The sequence below is a fragment of the Silene latifolia genome, chromosome Y (assembly GCF_048544455.1).
Source record: "Silene latifolia isolate original U9 population chromosome Y, ASM4854445v1, whole genome shotgun sequence".
NCBI classification, from domain to species: domain Eukaryota; kingdom Viridiplantae; phylum Streptophyta; class Magnoliopsida; order Caryophyllales; family Caryophyllaceae; genus Silene; species Silene latifolia.
The window spans coordinates 216,724,509-216,744,410 of NC_133538.1; the positions used below are offsets into that span (position 1 = coordinate 216,724,509).

At 35.6% G+C, this 19,902-nt stretch overlaps 2 long non-coding RNA genes across 2 annotated transcripts; both read left to right on the top strand.

The window, feature by feature from the left end:
• The first annotated feature begins 1,926 nt into the window (after nt 1-1,926).
• Nucleotides 1,927-3,054, top strand: LOC141633658 (uncharacterized). The gene is made up of 2 exons (XR_012538428.1): nt 1,927-2,373; nt 2,754-3,054. It is a non-coding gene; the product is annotated as an uncharacterized LOC141633658 (long non-coding RNA).
• Nucleotides 3,055-10,974: 7,920 nt separating this feature from the next.
• On the top strand, nt 10,975-12,549 carry LOC141626819 (uncharacterized). Its single transcript, XR_012536408.1, has 2 exons — nt 10,975-11,254; nt 12,158-12,549. It is a non-coding gene; the product is annotated as an uncharacterized LOC141626819 (long non-coding RNA).
• Nucleotides 12,550-19,902: the final 7,353 nt, after the last annotated feature.

Consider the following 19,902-nt stretch of genomic DNA (forward strand, 5'->3'; position numbering starts at 1 on the left):
TCCACCAATGGCGGTTCTCAACTGTGAGCATAAGTTTTTATTTAATTTTTTTCCTTCAAAGTTAATCAATAACCTTCCTGCTCTAATTTTTTAATTCTGTTTTGACCTCTTTTTGTCAGTAAGAATTTGTAAATACGATTGCCTTCAAAATGAATTAAATTATCCGACGATGCGAGGAAAACATTCTAGAATTTTGTCACTAAACGTTCTGTTCACATTATGATTGTCTGATTGTTGCTTGCTTGCATGTCTAAAAACTTATTAACCTTGAAAAGTATAATGTCAGCGGCTTATATATCCTTGTCATTACATGGTCTTTTATCAGTTGATTTCCAATAGAGCAGACTCATTGTTTCATATTGACTGATTTGGCAGAGGGAAGCGTCCTAATCATATTCCTTATCCTTTTTCTATAGCTATGGTGCTTTGTGGGTGTGCTTTAGTGTTTTCACTGATTATTATCGTGATACCTGGTGAAATCTAGTCTGAACTTTGTAGGATATCAGTTTGGTAAGGAACTTTTCTATTGCTTTGCCCTTCACTCCAATTTGGGGGGTTATTTTAGACGGGTAGTATCAGCTCCTACTATTATAATTCGTAATGTAGGAAACACATTTGGATGTGTTTGATTGTTTCCAGATTGGTTCTTTATCTCACATCAAAACCGGTAGACTTAGTTGAGCATTTGATTAAGATATGTACCACATCGACCAAGCTTGTTTTTGATCCCTATTCCGAGAACTGTGGGGAGGTTCCGATTAGATTAGTGTACGGGTGTGAGCTCGAATATGGACGCGATGTTGCTGCTGGTTTGTTCATGGTGTTTTGATTGACACATGGGGTAGTAATACTTTAGGTTTAAAGAAATTTGATGATTTTAATTGTATTATTTGTTTGTTTTTGTGTGTATATATGTATTATGGGATCATGGTGTTTTGATTCTCTGGACAGTATGGAGGATTTGTCAAAAGAAGAAAGTGCTACTGTGCTTAGTATATAGGATATGCTCTCGCTTTACCTGTACTCTAACATTTTGACTGGCCATGATTTGAAGAGTTCTCAATTTGATTAATTTTATTACTAAATTTTTCGATTTGATTGATTAACAAAATGTCCTAGTTTCCGACATTCATTACCTTATTTGCAAAACTGATGCAAATTTATTTTCCCATGGTTTCAGGTCAGCACCGGGCATTTGTTCATACCGTAGGTCTCATATATGAAGATCAACCACAAAGTTAAGTTTAGTTTCCCGATCTATACAAAATATTTTTTAGCCATATCCTTAGTTCATTCCACCATTGAGGGATTGTGCCTTTACAACTTAGAAATTCGAATAGGCTGTATGTATACTTGACTATAATAATGTAAGCAAAAGGGTAAAACCATATACTTGATAGCTGTGGAAAGAGGGGAATGCCCCTTAACAAGTATAGAGAAGGGATGGTGGAATAACACAAGGTTGGTAAGGAGTTAACAGCCCAAAAGCAATAATGTGAGTAACCCAATTGAAGTGCAAAGCTTATTTTATTTCTCCCATACCATAATGGACAATGGCCTATCATTATTTGAAGATCTCCTTCACTCCATCTCTTATGTTGTACTAGTGTATCTTCCAATGTAGTCCCTGCCTTTCCTAGGAAACTACTCCTTTTCGGGTTCAGGTACGCTGATTTCCATCCCCGGCACTGAATTGCCAAACCCGTTATCACATCTTCTACTGGACACCCGTATTTCAATCCAACCTTCATTTTCCTACTTTAAACTAGAAATATATCCAGCTGAATTCTTCATGCCGGTTGTTTAAATTATTCAAGGCTAAAAAAGAGAATGGACATTCCCCTCTTTCCACAGCTAACAAGATTTTGTATAGACCGGGAAACTAAACTTAACTTTGTGGTTAAATCAATTTCCAAAATAAAGTTATATGGGTGTATTTAGCTAGCTAAAGATATGTATCTAGTAGTTTAAGGAAGTGTATGTTTGGCCTTCGACATGTTAGTTTACTTTCGATTACTGCAAGTCTGCAAGCCGTTGGATGTTATGGCTAAGGTGTATATATATTGCTACCACATAACCAACTTCTTGTGCAGCACTTAAGTGAAGCTTTTAGCTACAGAATCTTAATAAGTTGGATGCATGTCAATGTGTAATACGACTCCTCTTACTTGCGTCTTTCCTTACTCGTTGTCTGAACTATTGCGTGAAATTATGTTTCATTAGCAAGATTGATTGCTGAAGTTCTATATGTGAATATACTATAAGAATATTCAAATGGTTCTATGGCTTTCAAAGAGATATTTAGGACTCTAATAACTCTCTTTTTCAGATATTTGGTTTTCTGCAGTGATCAAGATGTTCTCACAAGGTAAGGTTACACTTTATTTTGGTTTGAGTTAAATGTTGTTAACTTCTAAGGCTATTAAGTTTAACCCAATTGCATCATTGTGTTATGTTGCACCTTGTTGTTTGTTATTCTTGTCTGTCCCTTGAAGTCGCCAAGAAGTCACCTACTTTGCTAGACTGTTGTCGCCAAGAAGTCACCTACTTTGCTAGACTGCTAGTATATAATATATGTTATCGCTTTGCCTGTACTCGACATTTTGACTTGTCATGATTTGAGGAGTTCTTAATTTGATTAATTTTCTTACTCCCATCTCGTTTTCAGTTTGATTGATTAACGAAATGTCTGACATTCATTACCTTAGTTTGCAAAACTTATGCTAATTTGTTTTCCCATGGTTTCGGGCCAGGTAAACTACTGAACTCAGGCTTACACCAGACGTTGCAGTTCATACCGTAGGTGTCATATGTGGAGATCTATTTCACTAAGGAACACGTAGTATTTTTAGAGCTTTCTAATGTAGTTTCATATCATTTGAGTTTTTGTTTTGCAACACATGTAAAACTAAACTGGAAATCCCAGATGAACTTGGTTTCAATAATGTTTTAATTTTCTTTAAGTTTAGTAGCAAACATAATTGTAATTTATCAGTCATGAGAACGCGAAATTGATGCTCCGTGGATTAAGTTGTGAGTTCATTTCTAATTTGGCATGTTTTTTCTTAGTCCATGTAATTGACAACAAAAGCAAAGCAAGCATATGGATGCCCTCAAGAAAGTTTATGTTGGTTGGTTTGAAACCAGTGTCGTGGAAGTTGGGTTTAGGAGCTTTTCGACATAGCAAGTATGATGAGTGATATCAAAAGCGAAGCAAGCCGCGGTTTCATCTTACTGTATTTTACCAAGTAATGTACTAGTAGAATTTGCATATGATCCTTCTTGTTCATGATGGGTGATAAAACAAGAACAAAGCTTACGTCCTAAAAAAATTACTACGATTATATTTAGTACTCCCTCCCACAAGTACTTTCAAAAATTAAAAAATTGTACGATTTAATGAGTATAAATATAAATAATAAGGACCGCGTATAATGATGTATATCTAGCTAGCAAGAGATGTGTATCTAGTAAGGTAAAGAAGTGTATCTAGCTTGCTAGAGATGTGTATCTAGCAAGGTAAATAAGTGTATCTAGCTAGGTAAATAAATGTATCTAGCAAGTTAAAAGAGTGTATGTAGCTTGTTAAATGGGTGTTATCTAGCAAGGTAGTTGTTCGGAATCTTAAAATGAGTTGATGAGATTGCACAACAAACGCTCAATACGGCATGTCTTATTTATATTCCTATTTTATAGGTCATTAATTAATACTCCTACTACTTTTTTGCTAATCATGTCGATTAACCAAAACACAATGAATTTTATTTTATTTTATTTTACCAACGTATTATGTCGATTAACCAAAACACAATCAATTTTATTTTATTTTATTTTACCAACGTATTATAGTAAAATACTTTGCCTATGATTATAGAAGATGGAGTGATTGTATTATTCTCGAATTGAGTACCATACAATTTAAAAATGACGTCAAATGTTAAGTTAGTGACGTGATTGTCGAGAAAGTGTTACAAATAACGATACATAAAAGCATTGATGTTTGATGATAAAGAAATCACCATTTTTATTGTATACTCCCTCCATTCAACTCCACTTTGCAGGTTTCTCATTTCCACACTATTCACAAGCGTACATTTAACTTCAATTTTCTCTCGATACATAAGTTAAAATATATTCATGTAGGATCTTATTTGATTCGTCTTTAAGAGTACATTAAAAATATCTAACTATTATAATTTTTGCAAATACGTAGCTAAAGATATTTACCGCGAAAAACTCGCGTTGGCAAACGTGATAAAACAAACATGTAAAGTGGAGTTGAATGGAGGGAGTATGACACATTAGAAAGTTTAGAGTTAATCCGTAGTACAATTTTTTCAAGCTAAATGATTCTCCTGGAATTGAACATTCCGACATTACATAGCAGGGGCAGTTGCCATGAAATTATAATATCGGAATAGTAGAGGTGTGTCGACTAGTAAATACACAAATTAGTAAAGTCAGGTACACAAATTAGTATACCCAGATACACGAGTCAAATTGTGTATCGATAGCACGATACTCGTGTACCTGGGGTAGTATTACGTGTATCCAGAAACCAACGGCGACCGCTTGAGCCTCCACTACTCACCACTCGATTGGTGACATCCACTATCATCCACACGAGCACTGCCACACTCTCGGTCCCTCACCCGACCACCACCACCCTGACATCGTGAGAGCTCCAGCGACGACCCCAACTGGCCATCCCAACTCCGACACACTGTCCCCTACCACCAAAAAACCCCAACTCCAACACACTGTCCTCTTCCCCGACAACCACTGCACGTTGCCATCCACCACCATTTGCCCCCAGTCCCATTACTTGCACAGAGGCCCACAAAACAAATGAATCACCACTACATCGGTCTCGCCGCTATGACCACCACACCAACGCCGTTGCCGCAAACTATCAGCACCATTACCACCACCGATTAAGTCATACTTACCCAACGAGAACATTTCTCGACTCGAAATTTTCCGAATAAGTCATTAATGTGATTATTTTTTTCTAAAACTAGTTCCTTTTTGTAGATCTAGGATTTACTGATTTTTCTATTTTATTAAAATTCAAATAATAGATTTAAAGAACTGATGAATAATTTGTAAAAAATTATTTTCCATATAACCTTGTCGGACAATTTGCGGTTTAGATGAATCGATTATGGCGGAAACCGACTTCATTTGTGATGGTGGTGGCCGGCGACGGAGATGGAACGAAAAGAAGAAGTAAAAAGACGAAAATAGGAGGGGTGATTCGCCGGTGATTAGTGGAGTTGGGGTGACGCACCGACGAGTTTGATGCCGGAGCTCCGACGACATGACGATGAGGATGGATAAGCAGTAGGAATAAGAAGGTTAACTGTTGGAGTGGAGGTTTGCAGGAATAGGGAGGAGAGAGATAATGAGTGTGTCGGAGAGTTTGTGAGTTAGTTGATCCAGTGGTATATTTTTAGTTCGTAAGTTCGCACCGAACTTTAGGTTCGCACAGGACCCTATTTCTATATATATATATATATATATATATATATATATATATATATATATATATATATATATATATATATATATATATATAGAGAGAGAGAGAGAGAGAGAGAGAGAGAGAGAGAGAGAGAGAGAGAGAGAGAGAGAGAAGAGATCAACTAAAGCCAACATATGTATTTGAGTCCATAAGTTCTATTAAGAGCCATTGGATGGAGGGAGATGGAGGGATGAGATGAACCCACTCAAAGTCATTATAAAGACTAATTAACACACATTACTAATCCACCCTAATTAACCACTAATTTACTATATATTTGTTTTCCACTCACCCATTTCTCTCTCATCTCACACATTTCACTCTTCTCTTCTCTCAAAACCTCAATAAACCCAAAAATCCAAATAAATAAAAAAACCCAAAAAATCCAAATAAATCAAAAACTCAAAAAAATCATTTATTCATCTTTTCCTCATTCACCACCACCCACCACCACCCTACCCGACACCACCCCACCACCCGCCGCCGTCGCCGCCAACCCCACCGCCGCCGACTTTTTTTTTTTTTTTTTTTTTTTCGTGTTAGTTTTTATGTTTTGAGTTGTTTTTTTTCCATTCGTTATTTTTGTTATCTTTTATTTTATTTATTTATTTTTCATTCGTTATTTTTTACTTATTTTCTCAATTCTCGCTTTTTTATAAAAAAAACTCAGATTTGAAATAACACAAACAATAACACTCCCAAAAAAAAATATAAAAAGTGTAACCTTAATTGTAAATTGTATAACTTTAATGTTTTACGAGTATAACTTTAGTCGTAAATTGTATAACTTTAATGTGTTAACGGTACAACTTTTGTATAACTTTTGGTTGTAGTTGTTTTTTGTTCTATTGGTTAGTATTAATCTTAGACATATTAAAGTTATTATAATGCATATTTTGACATTTCAAATATCGTCTTGTTTTTTATTTTTACAAATGTCGTTTCTGTAAAATTCGTCTTGTTTTTTTTATTTTTACAAATGTCGTTTTTTTAAAGTTATTATAAATTTTTTAGTTATGGGCAAAAGTTACTTTTATGGACTAAAGTTATACAAAAATGGACTAAAGTTATACAAAAATTGCCTAAAGTTATACTGTTATGGACTAAAGTTATACAAAAATAGACTAAAGTTATACAAAAATTGCCTAAAGTTATACAAATATGGACTGAAGTTATACAAATAAGAACTAAAGTTATAAAAAAATTGACTAAAGTTATACGAATATGGACTAAAGTTATACAAATAAGGACTAAAGTTACACAAAAATGGACTAAAGTTATACAAAAATGGACCAAAGATATACAAATACATTAGAAATGTGTTGAACTTCTACTCAATGAATGTATAACTCTAGTAACGATATGAATAACTTCTACTCAACGAATGTATAACTTCAGTAGAAGTGTGTATAATTTCAATGACTTTAGTCAATTTTTGTATATCTTTAGTCAATTTTTGTATAACCTTAGCCCATTTTTGTATAACTTTACTCCTTATTTAAATAACTTTAGCCCATTTTTGTATAACTTTAGTCCATTTTTGTATAACTTTAGTCCATTTTCGATGAATTAATTGGAATTTATATAAGTTCTTTTTGTATGACTTTAGTCCATATTTGTATAACTTTAGTCCATATTTGTATAACTTTAGTCAATTTTTGTATAACTCTAGTCCTTATTTGTATAACTTTAGTCCATCAAATGTATAACTTTAGTCCAAAAACCTGTAACTTTAGTCCAAAATCCAACTTTAATCCAACAAACTTATAACTTTTGTCCAAATGTATAGCTTTAGTTCAAAATTGTATAACTTTAGTCCAAAATTGTATAACTTTAGTCCAAAAATTGTATAACTTTAGTCCAAAAATAAAAAACCAACAAAACTGAAAAAATAAAAACCAAATAGATATAAAAAATAAAAACCATCTAGATCTAAAAAAGAAAAATCAACAAATCTGAAAAAATAAACAAGATGTATATCGTGTGTATAACTTTAAAAAAAGAAAAGAAGTATAACTTTAATGCACGCAGTGTATAACTTTAATAGACAAGATGTATAACTTTAATGCACGCAGTGTATAACTTAATAGACAAGATGTAGAACTTTAGTCCAAAATTTGTGTAACTTCAATTTATACAATGTATAACTTTTGTTGTATTCACATATAGATCTGAAAATTCAACAAAAAAAAACACAAATGTAAATTGTAAACAAAAACTATAAAGTAGAAAAACCCGTAAATCTCGCCAATACTAGATCTAAAATAAAAAACCCGCCAATCTAACAAAAAAACCTCGTCTAAGAAAAAAACCAAATAACTAAAAAAACCAAATAACAATGAAATACAATACAATAACAATAATTGAAATAAAAAACGTCAGATCTAAACATTTAAATATTTAAATTTGACAAATTTATATATCGTGCGTATAACTTTAATGCACGCAGTGTATAACTTTAATAGACAAGATGTATAACTTTAGTCCAAAATTTGTGTAACTTCAATTTATACAATGTATAACTTTAGACATTAACAGTATAACTCTATTTTGATTACTGTATAACTTTAGCCCATAATATGAAACTTAAAAAAAAACTTGAAAAATAACATATAACCAAACACCCAATTCCAAATACGAATAATAAAAACCAAATAACAATAATAAAAATGTAACAATATCTAAAAACAAAAAAATTATGTAACACTCCAAAAAAAAAAAAATATAAAAAAGAAAACAAACAAAAAACAAAAAAAGAACCAAAAATCTCCTAAACAAAAACAAAACCGACAATCTCCTAAACAAACAAAAACAAAAACACTCCTCAACATAAACAAAAACCAAAAAACAAAACAAACAAAAAACAAAATAAACAAAAACAAAAAAAGCAAACAAAAACAAAAAAAAAACAAAAAAACAAAGCAACGACAACACCAACGACATCAACACCAACGACAACACCAACGACAACGACAACACCAACGACGACAACAACGAAAAAAGCAAACGAAATCTGAAATAAAAATTCAAAAACGAAAATGATGGCGGTGAGTGTTGGTGCGTGCGGTTCAGAGGAGGCGAGATCGACCAATGAGGAAAGGAGGTGCGGGATCTGGAGGGAGAAAGGTGGTACGGGTGGCCGTGGGGTTGTCGGGTGTGCGAGACTTTGAACAACAAATAAAAAAATGAGAAAAGGAGGGAGGCGGGATATGGCGGTGGTGGTGTGTGGCAGTGGTGCGGTGGTGTTGGTGAGTGGCGTTGGTGAGTGAGGAAGGGACGGCGGCGGTAGGAGTGGAGAGGAGACCGGCAGGCGAGTGGTGGAGGGAACGGTGGTTGTGGGGTGGTTCGGTGGTTCGGCTGAAATGTGGTTTTTGTTTGGTTTTTGTTTTTATTTTTTGGGTTTTTTTTTGTTGGGAGAGAATGAATCAGGAGAGAGGGGGTGAATGATTGAAGAAGTGAATGAATGAAATGGATGATGAGTGGGTGAGTGAGTAAGGAGATTAGAATGAAGAAGGAGTTATACAAGATTAGAAGGAGTTATACAAGGATTAGGGAGAGAGATTTATAACCCTTCAATGAGATGTAATCTCATCCCTCCATCCCTTCCATCCAAAGGCCCTTATAAAAACTTAGGGACTCATATGATATGAGGGCCTTACTAGAATCTTCTATATATATATATATATATATATATATATATATATATATATATATATATATATATATATAGATTTAGGATCCGGTGAGAACGAAGTATCCAAGCCATTATTAATTGTTACAGTAAATACACGACACTATCAATCAGCCCATTGTTATCACGACACTGCCAACCCCAATATTACAAGACTATCCAAAGGCCCAAACACAAATCCCCTTTATCCCAATTTACCACCACCAGAATCCGGCGATCACCAGAATCCGGCGACCACCACACTCACGCCAACACCGAACTTCGTCTGTTGACAAGATGCAAAGGGAGAGACCGGCACCGTCGCCGCACCTACCGTGCATTTCTGTTACTCTATTCTCGTTATCACATCAGCGCACCACCGGTGCACCTCTAGCGAAGAAACCACCGGCAGGCTCCCATAATACGCCGGTGATGTCGACCAGTCACGCGCGCGCACACTTTCTCCTCTATCCCCGTTGGTGACACATCATCCCTGATTTAGCGCCCTCAATATTCTACTCTAATTCATTGACATCACCGGAGCTCCGGTCGTCTCTCACATTACGGTGCCACCAAACTATCAATAACCTCCGCTCGAGCCGCCGTTAATGGTGATTGATGGAATTGTGTTACTGCGTTAACATCGTCGGAGATGATATCAAGCCATTTTCGATCCAAACTTTCAATGTATCTGCTCTATAATTTGATGTATCCACTCTAAAATTTGATGTATCTAGCCACTGTTTTAATGTATCTAAAGTAGATACACAAAATTGATTATTAGGTACATCAAAATTGGTTTGAGATACATCAATTAACAAACCGGATACATCAATTCTGTTTAGCTCCGACGGTGTTGATGCCGGTAAAGTGTTATTGCGTTGGCCGAGGATATCGTCGGTGAAAGATTGACGAGGACCATTGTCACACGTGCTTTGCCGGTGTTCAATTTATTTTCAGATCTCATGGAGTTCACGCCGTCGTTGACATAGGGGTGGTGGTGGTTGTGGGTTGAGATGTTTGTAGAGGTCGTGGCAGTGGTTGATGCGCGAATTCAGGTGAGGGAAGTTAGAAATAGGCTGATTGTGAATAGGCACACGTTCCAGATCACACCTCAAACCCCAACCAGTCTCATTCCAGGCTTCCAGCTCAGTCATTGTAGGCGATTTGGATGCGGAATAACGAAGAAGTCAGACGACGGTGGTGCTCCTTCCGCCAGCATCTTGACAACGACAGTCTGTGCCGGAGCTCAGTGTCGGCGATGAGTGGTGGTCGCTGGATTCTGGTACTGGTGGCAGGTTGAGATGAATGAGATTGTGGTTTGGGGTAGTGTGTTGTTTATAATGTGGGGTTGGTATGTCGTGTTTAATAAATGGAAAAGGGTGATAGTGTCCTGTTGAGTGAATTTGATGTACATTGTACAACACCTGAGTTTAGTTAATAATTAATTAAGGTGTAAATATGTGCGTTCTCACCGAGTCAATCGTTCTCACCGAGTGTTTGTTCTCACCGGATCCCACCTCTATATAGATATATATATATATATATATATATATATATATATATATATATATATATATATATATATATATATATATATATATATATATATAGAATTAGGTTCAACTAAGTCCACTTAGTTTAGATGAGTCCATTAGTCCTCATCTAAGCCCTTAGATGAATCCTAATGAGTGGCTGAGATTAAAATCAAAAAACACATCAACCCACCCAATTGCATTAATATTTCCCAATTTCCAATCTTCTATTCATTTCCCAATGCCCATATTTCTGTTCATTTTCCAATCTTATTCTCATTCCTTATTCACTCTCATCGTCACATATTCAATCACCCTCAACTCTCTCTCATACCCACCAAACATTCTAGATGCCGGCAGCCACCGCCTCTTCACACCGGTTCTCTTTCTCATCTCCTGTCACCTTCCCCACAACTTCAAACTCCAACATCTTTATCCTCTTGCATCTCCAAACCATCGCAACCCGTCGCCATCTGCAAAATTGCCGGAGCATGCCACTCCGTTTTATCATCTCCAATGGCTTTTGTAATTTCCCTCCAATTCTTTATTTGTTGCTATTGATTTATTTAGTTGTTGGGTTTTGTATCTAGATCTTTGTTAGTATGAGTTGTTGTTTCTCAGTTTAGATCTTATTATAAATACACGTCAATAGTTTGATTTTTCGGGCTGGTTCGATTATCTCGCTGATGTGATTTCATCTTAAATATTCGATTTGTGTCTAATTTGAGATTTTATAGCTGCAAAATTAAGTTTCTAAGCAAATAAAAAAAGGCGTCTAATCAGTTCAAGAGGTAGCTATGCAATTGATTCTTGATTTTATTTAATGTTGTTATTGTGCTTACAACTTGTTTGATGGAGTAAATTTTCGGCTAAATTTTGCGTCTGAATTATGCTTACAACTTGTTTGATGACATTTCCCAAAGAAAAATTCAACTTAAAGTAATTAAGTTGGGTGGATTACTAATTATGAACTAATGCAATAAAATTATGGGTTTCTCAGGATTTAGTTGTTCATGATTTTTGTTGCCTTTTCCAACTATTATACTTGTATATTTCAATGTCACCTCTTAATCTAGTTTGCTGATATTAAAATGTTGTTTTATAAGATGTATATATCCGTCTTAATCATAAACGGGTCAAGTACCATCCCACTAATATGAAATAGACTTGAGTAATTGGGTTTTGGAAAATAGAAAGGGAGAAAATTTCCTATTGTCTGCTAGTTTCCATCTGGATGTTATTTTGCGTTTGTCATAAACATACAGTACATAAAATTTTATTTAATCAAAGTTCTAGTGTCACTAATCAATAATGCTCTCATCTGATTCTTATGTCATATCTCATATGGTTAACTGCTACTCGTGTAACATGTTTCGGTACATACCACTTTACCCACCTATATAAGTTTACGTTTGTTTGATTTCCTAGCTTGAAGTTTGCACTGGTGGTTCATGGTTGCTGTGGTATGCGGGATCGAAGTCTCCGCAGCATCTACTAGGCTCGTTTTTCATACATCTGGCACTAGCTTCGTAAATAAGAGTTGTTAATGGTGGTCAGGGGAGAGGGCAGGTGCAACTAAGACGACAAGCTTCGTAAATAAGAGTTGCTAATGGTGGTCATTGGTGGTGGTGTAAAATAGTTCGTACTAATGTATATATGGTTCAATTTTAATCATATATGGTGTAACTTTAATCAAAAATAGTGTAATTTTAATCATATACGGTGTAACTTTAATTAGAAAATAGTGTAACTTTAAATAGATATGGTGTAAATTTAATTAGAAATTGTGTAATTTTAATAAAAAAATAGTGTAATTTTAATCATATATGGTGTAACTTTTTTTTTTTTTTTTTTTTTTTTTTTAATCATATATGGTGTAATTTTAATCAAGAATAGTGTAACTTTAATCATAGATGGTGGAACTTTAATCATAAAATTGTGTAATTTTAAGTTGATATGGTGTAACTTTAATCATAAAATTGTGTAACTTTAAGTAGATATGGTATAACTTTAATAAGAAATAGCGTAACGTTAATAAGAAATGGCGCAACTTTAATCATATATGGGGTAACTTTAATCATAGATGGCATAACTTTAATCATAAAATTGTGTAACTTTAATTAGAAATATCGTAACTTTAATAAAAAATAATGTAACTTTAATCAAGAATAGTGTAACTTTAATCATAAAATTGTGTAACTTTAATCAGAAATTGCGTAACTTTAATAAAAAATAGTATAACTTTAATCATATATGAGGTAACTTTAATCAAGAATAGTGTAACTTTAATCATAGATGACGTAACTTTAATCATAACTTTAATCATAAAATTGTGTAACTTTAAGTAGATATGGTGTAACTTTAATCAGAAATAGCGTAACTTTAATAAAAAATAATGTAACTTTAAGTAGATATGGTGTAACATTAATCAGAAATAGTGTAACTTTAATAAAAAAAAATAGTGCAACTTTAATGAGAAATAGTGTAATTTTAACTTGATATGGTGTAACTTTAATCAAGCATTGTTTAACTTGGAGTAGATATGATGTAACTTTAATATGGTGTAACTTATAGCAATTGGTCTCCCTTGTGACGGGTTACCATTTGTGGCGGATATTTTGTGAGATAAAATGGTAACAAAATGGGTTAGTGGAGAAAGGGGACCACATGAATAGTGTTGCAGAGAGAGAAAAAGTGGGTACATTGTGAGGTAAAATGGTATCCGTCACAAGCTTGTGACGGATATGTCATGTCTTCAATGAGAATTTGTGAACTTATAGATGGTGTAATTTCAAGTAGATATGTTACAATTTTAATGAGATATAATGTAATTTCAAATAAATATGAAGTAACTTTAATGTGATATGGTGTAACTTCAATTAAATTAAAGTGTAACTTCAAGAGGTTATTTTGCAACTTCAAGCAGATATGGTGTAACTTTCAATTCACCGAGAAGTACTGAAATTTTCGAAAAATCAATGGTATACAAAAATATCACCATTACGACGGGCTCGAAAAAATAATAAATTTAGGCTTTTGTTTCGCCTTAATCGGAGTCCGAATGAAGATTTACGAAGCTTTTTAAAAAACCGCTTTTATTTTACGCGGGAATAAAAATTCAGATTTTAAAACCATAATTTTTATATTTGAATTGAAAATGGCATAATAAAGTGAGTTGATGTGAAAGAGAATGTAATTAATTGATGGATTGGGAATTAAATGTATGAAAGAGAGAAATTAATTTAGCATTAATTGCTAGTGGGTGAGTGTGATTTTGCTTTAAATCTCAACCATCAATCTTATAAGATCTAATGGCTTAAAATAGGACTTAGGGACTTATTTTTTTAGGTGGACTCATTTGAACTTGACTCTCTCTCTCTCTCTCTCTCTCTCTCTATATATATATATATATATATATATATATATATATATATATATATATATATATATATATATATATATATATATGGTTGTCACGGAGGATGTGTGGATGTCGGAATTGTGAACTCGTTTGAGCATTTGCATATTTTATTGTCTTATTATGGTGTTATTCTTGTTGTTTAGATAATCCTACTTAACCGTTTTGTTGACCGTGTATTCGTTAAACACCTGTGATGAACCAATTATTGGGAGGCAGATTGATTTCAGGTAATGGAGCTGCCTCAAAAGGGTGCAGAAGGGCATGAGGCACTGGCATATTCTTAGCTGTCTAGATCAATTAGAATGGACATTCACCGTTTATCATTTGTTTTATTTAGTTTCCGCTGCAGTTGTATTTTATTAAACTACAGTTATTTATTTTGGAACAAAGTAATTAGGCCATCTAATATTATTTACTTAAAGTACTGCATTTTGTCGTACTTTGTTATTCACCGCCTCGGTCAATCCGAGATGGTAAGAGCTTCATTTACCTAGGAATTCCTAGTAAGGCTCTTGGATAAATGGGGTTGTTACAATTGCTTATCCGAACTTTGGTGTTGGGCGTTGTTGCTGTCGTTATTATCTCGTTTTCTGGTGTTTTGCTCCTTTTTGATCGGTATTTGCATAAAGACTTTCTGTTGATAGGATTTCAGAGGCCGAGTTCTAACACATGCTTGGTTATTGTTGTTCTCGCTTCCGCTACAACAAAAAAATTTTAACTTTCGTACCATAAGTGGTATCATAGCTTCGGCTCTTGATCATTTATCCATATTGATTTTAACGATCATGCGTTTATGGAAAGCTTCCGTAAGGCTTTGGAAAGTATTCATGAGACTAACCCAGGTTGGCAGCCACGACGTGGAGAACTTGTTCGTTCGAGTGATGAGTTTTAATTGATGCAGCTTCCGGAGTATAGCTAATACAGTTGAGCTACAACAATATTCTGATTTTGACAAACTTTGTAGCTTATGTTTGAAAGTCAATGCTTAAGGTAAATCGAAGTATGGTGCGGTTGGCTCTAATAAATCAGTAGCTTGGTCGCAAAATGAATTGACAAATTCAGGGGATGTTGGTACATGCTCTAACACGGTGGTTCATGCCGTGAACCCATCCGTGGAAGCCCCTGCGGTTGCTAAAGCCGCAGCCACTCCGAAAGAGCAAAGTGTGATGATAGTTCGCTGTTTTAAATGCCAAGGTTTCGGGCATTACCAGAATGCGTGCCCAGATAAATGCAATATTACACTGAAGGCAGCGGTGGCTGTTCGGGATGTGCTACTTAATGAAGAGGACGATACTATGGGATATGTATTTGGTGTCAATGAGATCAAGGGAGAGAAGGAGTAGGCCGAGTAGTCTATGTCGCACCTGTGTATGAAACGTTGGTTATTCAGTCCCTACAAGCTAATTCAATTTCAGTTGATTTGGAGTAATGTGACCAATTGTTTCATACTAAGTTTTAAGTGCAAGATAAATGGTGTAGTGTGATAATTGACTACGGAAGTTGTACTAATACAGGTTCAAGTGAGATGGTTTTGAAGTTAGCTTTCCTAACCACTTCTCATCCAAATCCGTATGCTGTACATTGGTTAGGGGATGATAAGAAGGTTCAAGTTTGGAAACAGGTACACATCTGTTTTACAATGGGTTCTTACAACGATGAGATGTTTTGTGACGTGGTTCCTATGGATGCTTGAGACATTCTTTTGGGGCATCCATGGAAATATGATCGAGATGTGGTTAACAGAGGTCGAAGCAATGATTATGAACTTATTTCTGGTGGTATTTAGAAGAGATCGAGTCTCACAATGCTAGCTAGGAGTGTGGAGCTTGAATCCGGCCTGGTGGAGGCGGCATTGGAGTGCCGTGACGGTTATTCTTCGATTGATTTTAATTGACCTCTTATTTATGATGGTTATGGAGATGCGGAAGTGGTTGTTGCAAATGCCCAGAAGACATATTACTCACTTAAGGATGGTCATAGGTTCGTATTCTTTGCTAAACTAACCAAGGGTGCAGGCCACTCTTTGTTCGAGTTCCAAATAGCTAGTTATACTGCGAATTCAATAACCTTGAGCAGCGGTTTGTTGTGTCCGAAATTGTCATGTCTTGTGCGCGGAGGGTGGAGGGAAGGATGGCACCAGGGCATGTTGTACTTAAGAAGATGGATCGAGATGAGGCTTGGTAGCAAGGCTGGTTCATTTCTATCTTCGAGTTTATTTTGGGTGTTTGTTGTCCAAGTCACTTTTTTGCTCATACTCGTTTTTGGTCCTGATCGTTTGAAGTTGCGGGAATTGAGGTCAGTTCCTTTCAAGGAGGGAGGGGATGATCCGAGAATGAATAGCTCAAATGAGGATAACGAGTTTGTGGTAGATGTCGAAGGAATGAGCTATGCTTATCACGCATTTCAGCTTGCATTCAAAAACTAGTGCAGCTCGTGGAACGGTGTTCAAACCTCGGAAATAGAATATCGCCATCTTCTATTATATTGTTATTTAGGTGTTTATTTTCCAGCAATTAAAAGTTAGTTTATTTCCTAAACACATTAATTTAGTTTATTTCGTAATTTTACTTTATAGAATAAGAATAATAAGTCAGTCCTATTAGCTTTAGGAAAGTCGGGTTTTAGGTAAGTTTTAGCTAAGAAGAGCTAGTTGTTTTAGGTCTTTATTTCAGTTTTCTCTTGGCTTATATAAGGCTTGTATTTGATTCCTAATAATCATACGTTGAATGATAATAAAAACCCTAGTATTTACTGTTTGCATTTGCTAAAACTCTGTTCGACGCGTTCGTTTCAACTCCGGTTTAAGTAAGATGTGTGTTAAGACTCTAACTAGATCGACTAGCAATAGGACTTCTGAAATCGATCACCATTGAGCAAGTTATAGGTCTAACTTGAGCAAATATCCGGTCTATACATTGCTTCTGTTTCGTTGTTTCCATTAATGTTCACGCTGCTGTTCACCCCACTATTCAAGTTACTATTCATCGTCATTACTGTTCATCGTCGGTACTGTTCATTGTTGATTATTTGTGCGTTGGTTTTCGAGCAGAGATTAGGTCTACTTCGTACATCCATTATTCGTTATTGTTGCTATAGTTAGTGTTATTCGTTATTGTTGTTATTGATGCAGTTTTGTTATTGGGTTATTGTTGCTGCTATTGTGGTTCCGTATTTATTGGGTTGTTGTTGATCCGAACTATGGTGTTCGGCGTTGTTGCTGTTTTTATTATCTCGTTTACTGGTGTTTTGCTCCTTATTGATCGGTATTTTCATAAAGACTATTATTTTGATCGGATTTCAGAGGCGAAGTTCTAACACAGGCCTGGTTATTGTTGTTCTTGCTTCCGCTGCAACAAAAGTTTGTTAACTTTCGTATCACACAACGAGTCAGAATGACTAATGAACAAGTACAAATGGTTCACACAACGAGTCGCGATGACATGGACAAATAGTTCGCTCAACGAGTCAGAATGATTAATAAACAAGGACAAAGGGGTCGCACAATTAGAGTTACAATGACAAGGACAAATGGTTCACACAACGAGTCACAATGCCTAATGAAAAGGACAAACGGTTCTGACAATGACTAGGATAAATGGTTGATACGTTCATTTTGTATAGTCTTTTTAGCCTATTTTAGCACGTATTTCTATGTAATTTCGTACTGTTTATATTGCATTATGCACCAAAAATTGGCTACTTTGGTTCGTTTTGTCCATTTTGTAGAAATGAACGCGAAAGTAGTGGAATCGTACCATTTTCGTCCCTTTGTGCATGCATTTTGAGGAGACGAGATTGTTCACAGTGAGATCTTGCATTGGGATGCATGAAGGAACAGTCTACGGAGAAGTCGATCACGAGTTTGAGCTGTTTTGGAGAAAGAACACTCGATCGAGTGGTTTCTATAGCTGAGAATTGTCGATCGAGTAATATTTTACTCGATCAAGAAGCGCTGGAATTAGAGGTTACTCGATCGAGTAACAATTCTACTCGATCGAGTAGATTATCTGGAGAAATGCTCGATCGAGTGGTTTCAGACTACTCGATCGAGTGGTTTTGACTGTCGTGGGCTTTAATTGGCCCGTGAACTCGTTTTAGTTATTAGACTTGAACATTTTTTCTATTTAAACGTACTTCAACTAGGTCATGAGGATCCAAGTTTTATCTTATCATTCATCTTCACAGTAAAAGACTGCGTTACTTTTCTTCCTTCCACTGTAACTTTTGCTTTCGGAATTTCTCGCTCGGATTTGTTTGTTCTTTACGCCGGATTCTTACGATTGTAATCTCTTTCTCCCTTTTTAATATTAATCTCTCTTTCATTTACTTTAATTGTTTGTTTTACTTCATTTAATTTTCTGACCTAATTACCTTTTATGCAATTTTATTATTGTCTCATCATGTTTAATATTAGTTTATTCATCGTTGTTAGTTTTGACGATACTGATAGCATGAGTAGCTAATCTGTTTCATGTTAGGATTAGGGGATCTATGGTAGAAATGTGACGATGTAGTAAATAAGTTGGATGAATTATTTGTGAGATTCTGTCCCCATAGCAATATAACTGTATTTACCGACTTAGTTGAGTGCACGCTTCTGAGTCACCTTTTAATCTGGTTAAATTTAATCCTGGATCGGAAGATTGGACTAAATAGACCTGCTATGAACAGTAGTCTACCCTGACGCGGACGGAAGTTAAGTTAGTGGGAATCTAGGGTAGAAAGTGGACCGGAAGGACCTTTCCATATCCGTCTCACAGTAATTCATCTAAGTTGTTTACAGTTGAGTCACTGGACTACCGTAGTGAACCGAAATCCTGACATGCCCCTTCTCTATTGATAGTTTATTTCTATTTTCTGCCTTAATTGCTCTTTCTTTATTTCTCTTCCTTTAAAACCTTCATTAGTTTAGAAATCAAATTACAACCCCCCCCCCATTTGTGACCAAATAAACGGACCTTTCAGATATCTTGCCTCCCTGAGGAGATCGACCTGACTTCCCTAGCTATATAGTTAGTTTAGTTAGTTATTTTTGATAGGTATACGACAGCCCTGTCAAATTTTGGCGTCGTTGCCGGGGAGGCAATTGCCCTATCTGTCTTTGTTTCTTTTATTTTATCCGTCTCAGGGAACTTTTATTCCTTGAGGCAGTTCTTATTCATTTTCTTTCAGTGTTGTTATGTCCAGGTCACATAGGTTGGAGTTAGTTTCAGCTAATTCTGAACCAGAGAGGCTGTTCAGGCATAGACTCCGTCTGCAAAGAGAATCACGAAAGGTAGCTTTGAGTATTTTCGAACCAGAGCTTCAGCATTTCCTATTTACAGAAAATCCATCTTTTGAAGAAGATACTTTCAGTTCTGTAAACCAACCAGTAAAGATGCCGGACATTGCCAGTCATTCGGAGCCTAAAGCGTCATCAATTCCAAAGGGTTCAATCTCCAGCCTGAGGATGGGAATACATTTGACATCCGTCCGTCCTATATCAATCTGGTGGAGAGAAATCTCTTTAGAGGTGTGGCAGTTGAAGACCCGAGGAAGCATATGGAGGTCTTTACGAACTACTGTTCTACTATCCCCGCCACAAAGGGGGTAACTCAAGACAAGATTAAGGAGGTTCTGTTTCCTTTTTCTTTGACTAGCTCATCCAGGGAGTGGCTGACTGATTTGGACCGTACGGCCGCGAGGGTCACGGACTGGGAGACCCTTGATCTTGCTTTTTATAAGAGAGATTTCCTTCCGCAGCACACTAATC